General features: G+C 37.6%; 1 protein-coding gene across 6 annotated transcripts in view; it reads right to left on the bottom strand.

Moving 5' to 3' along the window:
- ZBTB20 (zinc finger and BTB domain containing 20) overlaps positions 1-17,342 on the bottom strand; it is a 477,851-nt gene extending 460,509 nt beyond the window's left edge. Inside the window, exon 1 of one of the 6 annotated variants that reach the window (XM_087966401.1) lies at positions 16,950-17,342. The gene's annotated coding sequence lies outside the window, so the exon portion shown is untranslated. The remainder of the gene's footprint in view (positions 1-16,949) is intronic. The other 5 variants (XM_026680425.2, XM_087966403.1, XM_087966405.1 and 2 more) reach the window with 5 other exon arrangements.
- Between the last annotated feature and the right edge of the window lie 974 nt (positions 17,343-18,316).

The raw sequence follows: 18,316 nt of genomic DNA, 5'->3' as shown, positions 1-18,316 counted from the left end.
AAAAAAAGGCAGACCTGTCAAGCCTAACTTCTCTTCCATGTAAATTATTGTATTATTAAACATTATTTTTTATTTGTAAGTGGAAGTAAGCATAACTACTTTTGAGAAACCTATAAAAACAAGTTGGGAAAAAAATCAGTGTAATTTCTACAATGCAGGCTTTTCACCAATGATTCAGAATTCACTGTGACTTGAATTTATAGTATGCAATTGTACTGTACAGTTCAAATGTATCAATTGTATTCAAAAATAAAATGGGTTCTATGGGATCTACTTGCAAACATTTCATCATAATGTACTTGGGTAAGCAGGATTAGACCTGGTTAGTAGATGAATGGGATACCACCCTCAGTAAAATTTAACATTTTGGGACAACAAAATTTTTTATAGCCTATGACTATAAAATTAGCACTGTAAAAATGACAACAGTAATTAATTTTAATCCCAGAGACATCTGACCAACTGTGTTAGAGCACTTACATTCCCTTTGTGTAAGATTTCTTGATGTTGATCAATATCAAGAATGTGAAACTACAAAATTACAAAAATTACAGGAGAATATGGATATTGGTAACTAATCTGAATAGTTTAATTTTGCAGATTGCCTATAATTCTATTTAATTATATTCAAATAATTTATTAGTGAAAAAATAATACGAAGACTGAAGAGCCAGTTAGTTAACTCCATTTTTCTTTGTTTTTATAGCTTTTAAAACAGAGTCATGAGATCCTGTTAACACTTAGCAGGAACAAATTCAAAGCAAATCATGTTTAATAGTCCCATTTATTAAACTATATCAGAAGTAAAACCTTTCTTCAAGGTTAGTAACCAAACAAAATATAGGTTATTTCAATAAATACTTCTTTAAAAAAGTGGAAAGTTGTTTCATTTTCACTGCAAAACATTAACATAGATTCCTAGATTTCATCTACTCATTTTAGAAATTTTCAGTTTTATTTTAGTGTTTCTAATTTGTACAACCTAGAACTGGAAGAACAGTACTGATTCCTAAATAGCAATCTTCAATCTCAAGTAGGAAAAATTTCAGACATTTGAAGAATTATTCTTAGTTATTAAAATTACTACTATAGCATTTAAAAGCCCTATTTTTCTCCTGTATATCTTTATGATCTCAATATATTACATTTACAGGAAGCTACCATACAGTTTTTGAAAGAAAAAAATGTAATATCCACATTTGCAGCATATATTCTTGTGCTCAAATGTAAGAATGCACATTTCTAGTGAATTCCAATGAAATAAATCAAGCCTCACTACTATATAAATCATTGATTAAACTATCTGATGAACAAAGGAATATCCTCCCACCATTTTATATAAAAAAAATCAGATCAAACAAAATTAAACCCTATGGCAAGAAAACAAAAAAATCAACTGGGAACAAGCTAAAAGAAAACTTAATAAAGTCCTTACATTGGTAAGGAAAAACTAGACTTTTACATAATAGTTATGACTCAGCTGAACATACTGTGGAAAAAACACTACAGACTTCTGAACAAGACAGGAGCAGCTGCCTTCACAGCAGTTAAACATTTTAGGCCAAACTGTACTGGTTCATAGGACAAATCATTCGAAGTCTGTATGTCAGAGAAAGAACCAGCTTATTTAGGAAACTTTAGTACCTTAAAAAACTGAACAAAACAGATACAACACTTTATGTCAAATTGAACCAAGCTCTGAAGCATTATGAAGCTGCCAGGAAAACAAAAGAGAAAAAACACAAAAATATATAGATACAGTACAAATGAAATGCTGGAAGTTGCAAAACAAATTACTTGGACTTCAACCAACTGTTTTTTTTTTTTTAAAAAAGAGTTATCTATTGCTTCCAATAATTACTACATATTGTACATTTTCTAGGTCAAAAGGCCTATACATTATCAAAACCTCTGCTTTCAAGAGACAGAATGGGTGTTGGTAGAAGTTACCATGAACGCCCTTTCTATCTATGCTGCGAGAGAGCCCAGGATGGGTTGACTCCTTCCTATGACGTCATAGCTGAGTCTGTACTAAGATATAAAAGCCAGCCCCCAGGAGAGACCCCAGCTTTGACGAAGATACTTGACAGACTGAAAGGTGTCTCTGAAAGCCCAAAATAAATACAGAAATATGTCTTACCCTCTCCGGACGAATCAAGGGAGGGGCTGGGCTCTCTCGCAGCATAGATAGAAAGGGCATTCATGGTAATTTCTACCAACTCCCATTCTCCTCCATGCTGCATCCAGAGCCCAGGATGGGACATACCAAAGCTTGCATGTCCACGGGCAGGTCCTTGTCTGGCTCATCACACCGACTGTGGAACCACTTGTTGAAGCACCCGTCTGCTGAAGGCTGCATTCGCCGAGGCGAAAGCATCCAGACGGTGGTGTCTGATGAAAGGAGACAGGGATGTCCATGTGGCCGCACGACAAATCTCCTCCAAGGATGCTTGGGTCGCCCAGGCAGCAGAAGTAGCCGCGCTTCTGGTACAGTGCGCCATCAGACCTCGGGGAACCGGAAGGGCTGCAGCTTTGTAGGCCTGCTCAATGCAAGACTTGACCCACCTGCTAATAGTAGGAGAAGAGGCCTTGTGCCCCAAGTGAGAAAGGAAAAAGGAAACAAACATGGCTTCCGACTTCCTGAAGGAGGAAGTGCGCTTAATGTATATTCTAAGAGCCCTTCTTACGTCTAGCGTGTGCCACTGCCGCTCTAAGTCATGGTGCGGGAGAGGACAGAAGTCAGGCAAAACAATGTCCTGGGACCTGTGAAACCAGGTGTTAACCTTCGGAATAATGAGGGGTCCAGACGAAGAACAACCCTATCATCGTGAAAGGAACAAAGGTCCTGTCTGATGGAAAGAGCAGCAAGCTCGGAAACCCTCCTGGCAGAAGTGATGGCAACAAGGAACACTATCTTCAGAGTCAGAAAACGGAGAGACACTGTTCTAAGGGGTTCAAAGGGGGGCTTTGTAAGGGCATTAAGGACCAAATGAAGGTCCCAGGAAGGATACCTGTGAACCACCGTAGGGTGCAGTTTAGAAGCCCCTTTCAAAAACCTCCTGACTGAAGTATGATGGGATAAGGAAGGAAGTGAACCCCATGAAAGGACTGGGGAGAGGGCCGCAACCTGCCTGCGTAAGGTGTTGGGGGCCAAACCTTTCTCCAGCCCATGCTGAAGAAAGCTAAGAACTTCTGCCAACTGGTCTGAAGCAGGAGAAAGACCCTCCCTTAGGCACCATCGGGAAAAAGCCTTCCAGGTGGCATCATAGATGCACCTTATAGAAGGTTTGCGAGAAGCCAGGATAGTGAGGATGACCCTTTCTGGAAGATCAGCCTCCTCTAGCCGCTGCCGCTCAAGTGCCACACGGTCAGCTTGAACCACTAGGGCTCTGGGTGGAGCAGGGGCCCCTGGTGAAGGGAGATTAGATGGCAGGGATCCTCCAAGGAGAAGCCACCGATAGGTTGACCAGGTCCACAAACCAGGGCCTTCTTGGCCAATAGGGTGCCAGGAGGAGGAGCTCCACATGTTCTTCCAACATCTTCCGAATTACTGCCGGAATGATGGGAAGCAGTGGAAAGGCGTAGAGGATACCCTTGGGCCATCTGCACCGAAGAGCATTGGTCCCCTCCGCTCCCTGGCAAGGAACCTGGTGATTGCCTGAAATGCTTGAGAGCCAGAAAAATGGCTCTGAGCTCTAGCCAATTTATGGGAAGGATCTGTTCCGATCTGGACCAAATGCCCTGAGCTATCTGGCCCTGCATATGGGAACCCCCAACCCAGGAGGCTGGCATCGGTGGTTATCACTAGCCTGTCTGGGTCCCTGAACAGGAGTCCCCTCCAGATAGATGGGGAATGCCACCAATTGAGAGATCTCCGGATTTGTGGCGGGAGTGGGACCATGATGGATGAGTGGCTGGTTCCTGCTCGTTGGTTGGGAAGCAGGAACCATTGGAGGGCTCGGGAGTGGAGCTGAGCCCATGGGACGATGCCAATACAGGAAACCATCTTCCCCAGAAGTTTGGACAGCAGCGACAGGGGGACAATTTGTTGCTGGATCTGGCTGATGATCTCTGCAAGGCTCTTTCCATGAGCTGGGGACAGGAAAACCTGGAACGACATGGTATTGATGACTGCTCCCAAGTGTTACAATTTGGTTGTAGGAGAGAGCTGGCTCTTTTTGGTGTTGATGGAAAATCCGTGGCTCTGGAGACATGACAGGGTAATTCGCAGATCCTGATGGGCCGCAAGGATGGAAGAGGAAAGAATCAAAATGTCGTCCAGGTAGCATTGGATCCTCACTGGAATAGAACGCAGAGATGCCACCAATGCTGCCAGAACCTTTGTGAAGACCCTTGGAGCCAATGAGAGGCCAAAGGGAAGTGCTCGATACTGGTAATGGGTATTCTGATAACAGAAACAGAGAAACTGGCGATGATGAGGCCAAATTGGGATGTGGAGGTAAGCCTCAGTGAGATCAATGGAAGAGAGGAGGTCGCCCTCCCGAACGCTAAAATAGAATGCAGAGTCTGCATTTTAAATTGCCTGTATTTTACAAATTGGGGGGGAAGCTCTGCCAGAGCCTTATCTTGCTCCATTTGTAAAATAAAGGCTCTTGCGTTGGAAAGAAGCTGTTTAGAAATTTTTCTATTAAGCCCCTTAGGGTATAAATGGCCCCCGGGCTTACAAAATGGCCGCGTGGTGGAAGGCTTGAATCCAAGATGGCCACTGACTACAGGAAAACAGGCTCCAAGATTGAAGAATCGCTCCTTAGAGCCCCGAGCGAAGTCAGCAAAGGAAAAACAAAGCAACCAGCTACACAATCAGCTGGCTTGAGCTCACGATCCCTCCAAACTGCAGGCATGGGGGAAGTCTGCAGACGCTGCCCAGCTTGCCTGCACAGAGCTCTGTAAAGCTGCTCCCAACATTGCAGGAGATAGAGAGAGAGAGAGATAGAGAGAGAGAGAGCTCTGCTCTCCTGGAAGAGCAGCTGCCCAGATCCCTGGGAGCTGCTTGAAGAGAGGAAAAAAGTACTGAAGATCGCTGGTGAGTGCTATCTAACAGAACGCTTTCAGAGACACAGTTACTGACTGAAAGGAGCTGAGTCAAAAGCTGGGGTCTCTCCCAGGGGCTGGCTTTTATATCTTAGTACAGACTCAGCTATGACGTCATAGGAAGGAGTCAACCCCTCCTGGGCTCTCGATGCAGCATGGAGGAGAAAAGCTTCCTTCTGACTAATCCACTTTTTTTTTTTTTTTGTCAACACAAAAATTGCAAAATACAAAACTAAAATGATAGCTTTTTCCAATCTCCATTTTGAGAACTCCACCATAGATTCTATACATCACTGCATGCAAGGCTGTGTAAAAGAGAGTCAGTTTGGTCTAGAATCATGATGGCAAACCTATGGCATGCGTGCCACCTGTGGCACGTCGAGCCATTTGTGTGGGCACGCAAGCCTCAGCCAAACTTACCTGCACTGCGCATGTGCACCTCCCAGCTGATATTTGGCCCATTTGAGGCCTTTTTCACCTTTCCAGGGGTTCGAGGGAAGCCTCTGCAGTCTTTGGACACTGAAAAACAGGCCCATTTCGGCACTTCTGGAAATACCGGCCTGTTTTTCGGCCTCCAAAGGCTTCAGAGGCTTCCTTTGAGTCTTAGGGAGGCCGAAAAAGGCCTCAAATGGGCTGAACATCAGCTGGGAAGCACACACATGTGCAGTGTATGTCAGGGGGCAGGGTGTCGCATTGCATTGTGGGTACTGGCATGCATGCGCATGTGCTATCGCGCGCTTTCACCACACCACACAAAAAGGTTCGCCATCACTGGTCTAGAAATTAAAGCACTAGGCTGGAAAGCTGGAAATTGTGAGTTCAAATCATCCCTTAGGAATGAAAGTCAGGTGGGTGACGTTTGGGCCAGTCACTTTCTCTCAGCCCAACCCACCTCATAGGGCTGAGAAAATAGGATAAGGAAGATATGTGTTAGATATGTTCATCACTTTGAATTATTTGTAAAAATAATAAAGATGGTATACAAATAGAATAAAAATAAATAAAACCTGCAGCTGAAGGAAAAAATAGAACTGCCAACTTGATATTTTTAGAAACCTACCTAAATATTTTAAACCATATCATACAATAACTTTGAAGTATTTATTCTGACTATCAAGTTAAAATGCTCACACAACCTGAAAAGGGCAGGATACTCTTTTATAAGTGGTCCAATATAAATAAGAATTTTCAGCTATAAAAGCATACTGTTATTGTGACTTTGAAAGTACAAGAACGGAAAGGTTATGCTACACAATTCAAATGTCTCATTTAAAGGCCATTTCTGGATATGGTTTCTGATCAATGAAATTGGTTGATGATGTTTGTGGGCATTTTCCATCATTCTAGGTCTTTACTCCTAAGATGTTTTGGTGCGGATTAAATCCATGTTGGGAATGTTCTAAGGCTTCTGGAATAACAAATGTATTAAAAAGAGTCCATGTATAATAATCTTGCCCTACTATAATGCAGAATTTATCGGTTTGAGCCTATCCATCCTTATCAAGACTCAGACATGTTTATACATTGACACAGGACTTTGCCAGCATCATCTGCTCAGCCCAGGGACACTCTATAAGATAATCAGCATAATAAAAGAGAGGACTGCAAACTGACAAGATGACTTCACCCAGTGGCCTTATGAAGGGTGAAAGCATCAAGTTTTGAAGCACCTGAGATGAGAATCTGGCTTAATTTATACTTTTCCAAAAAAAATGACTGAACCTGACCAAAGAGAAACGAGAACCAACAATATATCAACCAACAAAAAAATCAGTCTAGCCCCACAGACCCTCCAGACTGATAAGATAATGAATTGTACCCAAAGCCACTGAGTGATCAAGGAGAACCAGGACCAAGGAGAACACCATCCCCATTCTGGCTAAATGGTAAATGGTATCAAGTGCAACTAATGATCTTTCAATAATATTTTCTGACCTGAAACCTCAGAGAAAAGAATTTAGATCATCCATATCCTTGAATTCATATTTCTGAAGCCATTACTCAGCTACCTTTCATCAATCATCCACTAAAAGAGAAGGGGATAGACTGCAAAAAATTATCCAGAGCAATTAGTTCCAGCAAAGAGTTTTGGGGGTAAGAGGGCATGCTACTAACCTCTTTCAAGGCAGGAACTCCAACAATACCAATTGCACATCACACACTCCCAGCTTTTTTGCCAGTAAGAGGCATGAAATAAATACAAAGGTGACTAAGTTAATTATCTCAAGGAATTTGTCCATTTCTTCAGAAGTTATAGGCTCTAATTCCAGCAGGAACCAACGAAAAGGTTGAATGATAATACCCATTCCCAGGTCATACTGCAACTGCCCCAAGACATCACCCAGATCTACCATATAACACTCCCTGTCTCAGATTGTATCTGGTCCTGATAATTTGATATATGCCTATGGTTGCTTTGAAGTCCAAATTCCAGACCAGCAGCGGACAAATTGAAGTGCCCAGAACAATAAGCCTTGAGGATTCCATTGCCAATCTTGCTACAGAATCTAACACCTAATGTAGATGTGCTGCTGCAATATCAAAAGGACTAGTATTTCAGCAACAAGTTCAACTGCTCAGCTGATAAGACCCACATCAGCCAAGGGTCTCATATACAATTATCTGTGGAGCAGAGCTTCTAGAAGCCATTACAATATCAAAGGTTACAATTGGCACCCTGCCATAAGTGGCTGGTGCCAAACACAGAAGTCAGGTTGACAAATCTGTAAAGACAAATTCCTTCCACTAGGCCCAACCAGATCTTTATTATACAAGCTAGACCGACTGCTTTTTCCGCAATCCAATCATTGATGACAATTGGACCATTATAAACAAACTTGACATTCAGTATAAGTCAGAGTACAAGGCCATCAATAATAATACAAAAATCTGACTTTGTGGATGAATCTTAAGAGCTGGAGGGTAAGGTGGAATTAAACCACTGGTCCTATCAACTCCATGAGCAGCCTCCTATTTCCTGCCATATCTTCTTCTACTCTTCTAACCTTAATGAAACCACTTACTCTAACAACTTCTTCAATCTCTTCCTCATTCACACTGTCCTGCTCCAGATCATAGCTTCCAATCACTGAAAACTGCATCAATACTCACACACATAGCAATCTCCTCAGCTTTCCTGAACATAGGCATTTGGCAGCATGGGGTTAAAACCACTGCCATAGGTCACTTTGAACAGCTTTTTTTTTAAGCAACCCCTAAATATATCAAAGCTGTAGATTTCTCCTTTATTTTGCAATTAATAGCATTTTAGGGGTAAAATATGACAATTTAGTTTTCTTTAAAAATAGTTAAAACCTAGTACAAGTAAAAATTTACTTTTAAAAAGGGATTAAAATTTCATTTTGAAAGAAAGAGTTCTGTACAGTGAGGTACAGAATGTTTCCTCTTCAACTTAAGAGCTAACTCTGCATGAAACAAGGAGGCCAGGAGGCATAAAGGCCAAGGGAAGCACTGGGAGGCCTGGTGCAGACTGCTCGTGAGTTGAAAGAGATCAAAGAAGAAGTCTTGGGAGGCCTGGAACAGTAAATGAGTAGATTTAGGGAAGCTTGAAATGTTGGGGAGTCCAGTGCAGCTGCATGCAACTCAAGGGAGGCTGGGGAAGACTCCAGGTAAAAGCATCATAGCGATGAAACTTGTGACGTTTCCTGCCAAGTTCTCCATTGACTTTGCTTGTGGAAAGCTGGCAAAGGAAGTGTAGTGGTACTGACATTGCTACCTCTTTCTGAGAAATCATGATTATGAGCCAGGTACCACAGTACCCAAATTGCAGCCACGTATTTGGTAGCATTGTAGAAAATGGGAGGGTGAACTTTTCATCGATTATTTTGACCTCTGGGATTGTAGAGTCTACAAACAGTGATACAGTGACACTAACAGGCCTATTTGTTTATTTAAAAAGGAATTAGTTAAATGAGAGATTTTAATTTATAATCATTTTCAATGCCTAGAGGGCATGCTGGGGTTTTCCATCCTTGGGTTACATCATCCATAGATGAAAGTTTCTGTTATCAAATCAGTCAAAATCACAGTCCAATAGGCCAACATTAATATGAAAAAGATCAACAAATAATATAATCACTATTTATGCTATACAAATATCTCAAAGTAAAAAGTAAGTGTTCTCCACAAGGAATCACAATATAATATTATGTATTTGAAAGTAAAGGCTACTGAATTCAGTGCAGTTGGCATTACAAATCAAATCCAGAACATAAATGTCCTCATCATTCCTCCACATTTTCATTCTAATAACCCAGGTCTAAAAATAATATCTGCCATGACTATAGTAACATAACCATTCAAGAACCATGAATTATCTTGCCCTAAAAAGGAGTTACTCACCAGAGGTAAGACTATTTAAAACATATAAAATATATAGGGAATTATGAGATTGTTATCCAAAGCAGCAACAGATTGGGGGAACTACCCCAAAAGCAGATGCATTGGCCATACATCAAAATAACCTTTAAATTTTCTCATAGTAATCATATACAAATATTTTACTTTAACATAGCATATTACAGTTCTAATATTCCGCAATATGTTTATATTTAAGTGTAATATTAGACTTCATTACAACTCTATAATTAAATACTGTTTTAAATGCTAGGAAGAATAAAAAGGTAAAATGGGAGGGTTACATCTTGGCTATTCTGACAAGCAAGGGACTTGGACTCAAAATTTCTTTCTCTGTTCAAATTATACTAATTACATATTAGTACAAAATTTGGGAGCTATCTGTGACTCTCTTCTCATAATCAGATCATGCTTCAGTAACCACAAGATCCTCTGGACTTCCCCCAATCCCAATTAGATTGGTTCACCACCACGGACTGATGGATCTACAAAGGGTTCTGGAGAGATCTGAGGGCTGTTCCTGAGAGTCTGCTATATCATCTGACAAAGGCATTTGTTTCCTCTTGGAAAGAGAGGGCATCTGTGGCCTTGAATGAGACTGTAAGCTATGCAACCTCACCTTCCCCATGAATCCTGTTGCTCTCTGTGATTTACAAAGAAGCTGAGAGAAATGAAATGGGAGAAGAGACATCTACAGAATAGATGAAGGTCAGTGAAGGATAAACTGCACCGAATACTGTAATATGTACTGTAATATGTACTGTAATTGCTATTAAAGCCTACCTTTTGACAATAAGGGCTACAAAGCTACAATACTCCCACTCACTTTGAGCATCTAGATTGCTGTCCAAAAGCCTAGTTTCAGATTACCTATGCCTTTTGAGACAAAAAAAAATTGTAGATTCATCTGCAAAGCCAGGCAGAAAACGTTTTAGAGTGTCTGTAAGGCAAAAATCAGTTAAATTCATTCCCAGTTACAGGTCCAGTGGAGATGGCTGAAAAGGAGTTTTGCCCTGTTATATGGTAACAGTTGATAAGCCATAGGAAGTAGATATGGCCCTATGACTCTGAGTTCAGCTCAGTCCTTAGATTTATGGCCACCCGGGGGGGGATCATAAATGGCTATTTGTCCCATCAAATTTGGCAAGAGAGACATGTGTGGGTCCTCATCTGAGAAAAATCTGATGGAACCTAGAAGGTAAACCTTTTCTTCTGTGGCACCTGCTCTCTGGAACATTATCCCTCCCAAGATAAGGCTAGCCCCAATCTTTATTACTTTCTGGAAAGCCCTTAAAACATGTTTTTTCCAAAAGAAATCTGAGACTCCCTGGTAATAGGGATCCTGTAGAGCTGTATTAAGTGTATTCTAGCATTTGTGGTTTTGTTTTTAATCTATGTTTAAATTGCTTACAATTGGGGTTTTTGTAGTGCTTTAATAGTAGATTTTATTGTGTATTGCCCAGAGTCACTTGATATGAGATGGCCAGCCACATAATTTTAAAGATGGATGGATGGATGGATGGATGGATGGACAGATGATAGATAGATAGATAGATAGATAGATAGATAGATAGATAGATAGATAGATAGATAGATAGATAGATACGACAGACAGACAGACAGATAGACAGATATAGACCTGAAACCGTATATATGAAACATCAGACGAAAATAATTCTTTGCAAATAAACGTTGACATATTCATTCAGGAAAAAAGTTAAGATTCCTTTTACTACATGTAAAATGTAGAATTTAGCAAAAACAACCAAAAATACTCCACACTGACTAGAATGCAAATAATTTTCTGTCACAGATGTATGTGTCGTCATGCCTAGCCTTAGTATATATCCAAAACATATGATTCCAGTGATATATTCTTTCCATTCAGATATAAACTCCCAATGTCTAAAGAACGGAAGCTTATTCTTCTCATTTTATCAAATTCCTATTTGATTGCATGGTATTCTATAAACAAGGTTTCATGTTAATAGTACTAACTATAATGCAGACAAGCCAATTACAGTTGCTTCAAATGATTTGACACCATGTTTGGGGAATCCTATTATCTGACTATAGTCATAATTAACACTAACTTATAAGAACAGAAATTCATTACATGAAGGGGAAAAAGCAGAGGGAGATTTGCATGAAGGTAACAAGGATATCCTTACAAAAGGATAAACCCTACAACTATACTATTACAAAATTATGTTCCAGAGATTGAATGACTCATTTAAATTTACTGGTTAAATTAGATTCTATATACTATCTTCACACATGTTAATCCTTCAAGCATGATTAAGTAATTCATTGCAACAGTAGTAATCCCATAATACATATAGTCCTCGACTTACAACCTTTCGTTTAGTGACTGTTAGAAGTTACAACATCACTGCAAAAAGTGATTTATGTTTTTTTTCAGTTACAATTGTTGCAGCATCCCCATGGTCACATGATCTAAATTCAAACACTTGGCAACTGGCTTATATTTGTTACATTGCAATGTTGTGTCAATGGATTATGGGATCACCTTTTGTGACCTTCTGACAAACAAAGTGGTTGTGCTTGTAAGTCGAGGCCTGCCTGTATGCTAAATCAAACCAACAAACTACATTATGATTTAATATCGTGACTTAGTTCCTCATATGCTAAACCATAATGTGGCTTGTTTTGTTTCAGATTAGCAACTACTGTATGGTAAATATGAAATTAATTCCTTATTATATTGAATTCAGTCTTACACTGTTTACAATTTGAAGAAAATTACAGCAGATTTTCCAAAACTTGAATTAAATTAGAGATCAAGAGGCAAAGGTAAAAACCCATTTCATCACATTTTCAGACATACACACTGCAATAAAGTACTTTTAGAACATAAAATATAGTATTACAGAATTGAAAATAACAAAGGTAAAAGCAACAAAACAATCTTCCCGTTTTTAAAGAAATATGGCTAACATTTATGTGACAGCCAACCCAAAATAAAAATGACAACATAAAACAGAATCTCTCCCCTAATTCTACCCTCATTCTTGAATGCAATCTAGATGAAAGATAATTCATAAGAGCCTATTCCAATGACACACAGACTAGTATAATTATATTTTGAAGTAACGCATACTAAAAGCACCAGGTTAGAAGTTATTCATAATTGTGCCTAATTAAATTTATCCATTCTTTTATTGCTATATCTATTCTAAACCAAATTTATAGTTAAAATTAGTTCCACAAAATTCTTCACTTTAGTCTGAATCCTGATTTTAAAAAAAACAATTCCTATCAAGAGACCAAGACATAGTTACAGTGAAAAATAGTTTGTGGCATAGTTTATTTATACTCATATTTCATATTTATACTATATATCATATTATTGATATTGTTGTTTGCAGCAGTACTATATCGATATCATATTAGTATGAAACTTCTAAAGTTTGAGTAACAAAATACTTGTGCACATTGGAATCTGGCCCAAACTCAAAAAGAAACTTTTGCTGATATAAATTGGTAAAACGTGGCATAAACAATTTAATTCAGCAATACAGTTCTCCAAGAAAACTTTAGTTTACTAGTGATGAAATACCTTTTAAAACTGTTTTCATTTGTTTAATCTGTTACTGCTTGAGCTGGATAAGCATTTTAGCTGAAATCAGTTTCACTTTTGTTACTATTGTTTCTCTCTAGCTGCAGCAGCTGTACTGCCAAGTCTACACAGGGAGAGAACTTGCTAGTTACAAGAAAATACTCTCCAATTAAATATTTTTAAAATAACAAAACCTTCACTTTTGAAAAAACAACTGAATAATTTTGTATAAAATATGAATTATTCATATGCTGAAGCTTCTTACCATTAGAATATCTTTGTCACAATATATAATAATTCTATACCATCATATAAGTATAACATTCATCAAGGCAACTCATTTAAATATTTTTTATTCTAGACAAAACGTTGGTTAAAACCATTTTTCTTGCAAACTATAATACCTTAAGGGATGGAGATGTAGTAATTTTAAAATAATTTAAAATTCTAACATGGAGATTGTCATTTTTATTACTGCTGCACAGTTATTTACTTGGAAGTTAAAGCTGAAATGGGATAGAAATATGAAAGAAATATTTGCAGTAATTTTATAGAGCCATTCCCAAAAAGTTCAACTTCATCAAAATAAACAGGCTTTATTTTTTCTAAAATGTTAACCAAAGTCTAAAGACATCAATAAACTGTATTTATGCCAAATCCAGCCAAAATTCCTGAAAATTTATTTTTTGTTGACTAAATCTTACCATTTGGCATCTCTATATTCTGACCTTACTTAAAAATACACAGCAACCAAACTTCTCAAATTTAAGAAAATGTGAACATATATGTACATGTACATATACATATACATACACATAATCAGCAAACCCAAATTATTTTAGCCACAGGGCATGGCAAGGCATGAAATAACTACTTCAGAGCACTTCCTCATTATGTGGGTGTGTTAGATAACTGTCAGTTCCAATGCTAAAATAAAGCATGCTGTGACTGAACCAATCGTACCATAGGATGCTCTAATCTTAAATGGGAAGGGACTTCAAAGAGTTTCTAGGTGCATAATTCATAATATCCAACTTGGTTATTTGGAGTTACTGCTATACTGCTCATAACAAAACATTCTTCATTTCTTTGTATAAATAATCAAACTTAATATATCTGTTAGTTTATACACACACATACACATACACATACACACACACACATAGAGAAGTCTTTTACAAAGTTAAAACATAAACATAGAAAAAATAAAATACATTAAAAACTGTTAAGAACAATTAAAATCAAAGGAAAAGAAAAAATAAAAACAATCTTTTTTAAAGCAAGTATAAGCATACTTAAAATTACAATCTTCTTTAAAGCAAGTATAGGCATAATTTAAATCCTTTTCCCTTCTAAATTTCATAACATGTTTCTCTTTTTCCTATACCAATAGCCTTATTAATTGGTCAATCTGGAAATCCTCCGTTCATTTTTATCCATTTTCAGCACAAAGATTACAAAGGATTTTTAATCTTTTACAAAAATACCTCTTCCCCCCAGTAAAACAATTTAGCAATTCCTGCAAGTTCTTCACAATCCAATTCTCTAATTACAAATTTTTGAAGAATATTTTGGATAAAATGTCAGTATTTTATTGGCAAATTCACTTTTTATAATGGCAAGTTTTTTTAAAAGTTGTAACTGAGAAAATATTATAATTTTCAAATACAACTTTGCTCTCTCTCTAATGAAATAATTCCTCATCTGAGGCTTGCATTAAAATAATATATTTTACTTTTTAATGGGCTGTAAAAGGTAGTTCATTTGGCATTTCTTACATATAGCAAAAAAAAAAAAAAAAAAAATTAAACACAAGAATCCCTACAAGTAAAAAAGCTAATCCCAAACAGTAGATATACCAATATTGGTTAAATTATTTTTTGCTATTGGGATATTGGACTTCTAATCACTGCTAAAACTTACCAAGTAGTCTAACTTCAACGACACTAAATGAATGCATCAGAGCTCTCTTGATAACTTATCATATCTGATCAACATTATAAGATTTGAAATTCAGAGTAGAACTGCACATGTATACATAACTTAGTTAATATATACTTCAACTTTAGAATATTTGTAGGCAACTGTTGATGTGCTCATAAAGTATAGGAAGAATAAGATTGGAAGGTCATGTTGTATTATCAAATCAAGTAATATATTATGGGGATGGCAAATGCTACAGAATTGTACCAATAATCCTAGTCCTAAAATATTTAATCTAAATGGAGTAAGACAGCAAAAACTCCCTCAAAGTACGCTTATATCAAAGCAAGAAGGAGCTCTGTTTTCCAAGAAATATTCTGGATTATTTGTCATCCTGGAAGAAGTAGCAACTTCAGTAAAGGTGAAAATTTTATCTATTTTTTTTCCTGAAACCTTGCAATGCTTTTATTTTTAAGTCCATCAAGCACTTATTTTGAAAAAAAGTACATGGATGATGGAAATAAAGCTGAGTTAGCTTTCAGGCCTCTGAAATCAAGAAAGGCCTAATACAATTAAGAATATAAAGTTTCTTTTTATTTATTTTTGTTGTTAATGGATTATCACTGTTGAAAAGTAAGGAGTTTTTCCACTGCATTTAAATATAAGCACAGCCAAATTAAAAATACTAAGTATTAAAAACTTAACTTCTACTGATTAACATTTATTTCCAAAGCATAGTAATTACTCGTGGTTTTTCAGAATCTTTTACACAATCCCCTTGTAGTTTTTCTTGTTGTTTTTAAAGAGCCAGGAAAGGAGAAGTTTTATTCTGTGGCAGCCCTGACACAAATTCAGGCTTAAAAGGCCATTAAATGGTTCAGTTTAAACAAACTTAAAAACAGGAGGGGGCGGAAGTTCGTATGAAAAGCTGCTCAAAAAAATTAAATAGGGTATACACATACTTCATCTTTTTTGATAGAATAAAAATAACAACCATCTTCAGCTCCTGAAGAATATGTAGCTTATCAGATGAATTTTAAAAATTATATAAGATATACTGGGACACTGTAAAAGATATCACTTTTCAGTAACACAGATCAAAACACACAGTGAAGGCTAGAAGGGAGAGAATCAGCTGAGAAGAGTTCTGTATATTAAGGAGGGGGCTGGAAAGGAAGAAACCAAGGTCCGTAGCTCCCCTTTTAAAAGTTTAAATTCTTACATGCTCTTTCATATAATAAATAAACAAAATTAAGAACCCTTTTTCTATATAACAAATTGAAAGTAATGTATTTTTAAACATATCATCAGAGAGAAATACATATACAACAATGCATTCAGTCCCAAAATATGAATTTTATTTTATTTTATTTCTTTAAAAAATCTTTCTGAATAGTAAAGCCTACATACCAGGCTGAAATTTGTTTTTATATATAGTAAATATGGACTTTAAACTTACATACACCAAACAAAGAGCAGTCACTGTATTCTCTGGTTGCCGGCATTACAGTAAAACTCATTTACAAATACTAACCAAAAAAAAAAACCCTCCAGAAACATGCAACAGTAAACAAGGAGTATATGATATATGGACAGACAGATGGAACTGTATAAACAGAAAGGGGGGGGAGCAGAAACCCACTAACATACGGAGAAGGTTGTTTTAAAGGAGTGAAAGATAATGATTTACTTGGAACTAGTGTTGGAAAAACAAACATATTTGTTTCCTTCACTGATTTAAAATAAAAAGTAATTAAAGTGAATTATAAAAAAGCATATCTTTGAATAAGTGAGAAGGGGGTATGCATTTATGGAGAAGCAGGCCTATATATATTCCAAAATCTAAGCCCACTAACAGGTCTTGCAAACTTACATCACTAAAATATAAACAAAAAAGCAACACGAGATGAGCTAACAGAGAAGTATCAAGAAGAAAGGGGTGTTGTGGGGGAGGAAGGAAATTTCTCTCTCTTTTTCTTTCTTTTCATTTTTTTTTTATAAAAGTTGGCTGGCCTACCTTGCTCCCCAGTCCTCAGTCTGTCTCCTCATAGTCGCTGTCTCCCTGGAAGTGCAGTGTGAATGGTAATGACTGCCTGTCTCCCTAATGAGTCCATTTTCCTGCTCTTGATGTTGTGTATATACACACACTGCAACCTACCTTACAAAACACAGAGACGGGAAAGGGAGAGGGAGAGAGAGAGAGAGAGTGAGGGAGGGAGAGAGAGAAAAAGAGCAAGCGAGAGTGTGAGAGACAGAGTGAAAAAAAAAGACAGAGAGAGAGAGGGAGGGAGGGAGAGAGAGAGAGACAAAGCCCTCCTACCAGACAGCAGACAAGCCTCCTTCCCTATCCAGCAAAATACAACTCGGCTAATGCAGCAACAGGTTCAGCGCTGCCAGACTGAGACAGTGTAACAGAAAGGATATATATAGTGGAGATCAAGATTGCTGGCAAACATATCGTTTAATGTCAGCTGGCCCCACCTTCCTTATTTATGTTACAGGATGTTGGAATGCATTGTTCCAGGCAGTCCATGTAATTACCATAGATGCATTTTTTTGTGCATATTAGTAGGAAGGACTGAACTGCATCAGCCACTCTGCTTTGTAACCTGATAGCTTTAACACATGCATGGAAGGTGTAAACATATCTCTTTTGATAGGCAAACTACACAAAGCTTACAGACGCTGGGCATGAGATCTTTTAAGAAAGCAACTACTGAAGATAGATTTCCCAAGACAATAGTGAAGCATGGAAAACTGATCTTATTTGAAATGAAAGCTCTAAAAGATGCTGTCAGTGCAAATTTTAAAAAGGCCATTATCCCAGCATTTCCTCCCACCCTATATATATATATATATATATACTATATATATGTTTGTGCATGTGTGGGTAATACTGTATATAATAATGTATATAATCACAGCCTCTATTTCTAACCAAAGAGGTGCAAACTTATTACAGTTTGTAGTGCAGGACATAGTATAAAAAGGCAGAAATAAACACTGTTGTAAGCACTAGGATTTTGTGGTGCTGTGCAAATGCAAAAACCAATGCGTATTTTTTTCCCAATCATAAGCTATTGCACAACCCTTAGAGAATTCTACAGAACTCTAAAATTCCAAATAAACCCAAATGAGAAAAGTTGGTCTAATATTACAAAGAAACTCAGCGTCACCAGTCTGACAGCGATCAGCCATTGTACTGTATCTCTTGATGAGATTCCCTCCAAGGTTCATTTGTCTGCTCACAGACAGGCACAAGAAGTGAGAAGTAAAGATGAGTCAGTCTTATAAGCTACTGCTCATGATATAGACAAGTCCAACAACGTACAAAGGATGAACCCACATCTCCACCAGACTGTCAATTATCTGGAAGCCTACACT

Source organism: Notechis scutatus, chromosome 5, assembly GCF_049901735.1.
Source record: "Notechis scutatus isolate UNSWTSFEM ecotype Mainland chromosome 5, rNotScu1.2, whole genome shotgun sequence".
NCBI lineage: Eukaryota > Metazoa > Chordata > Lepidosauria > Squamata > Elapidae > Notechis > Notechis scutatus.
Note: the sequence above shows the minus strand (reverse complement) of the source record. Positions and strands in the feature narration are given on the sequence as shown.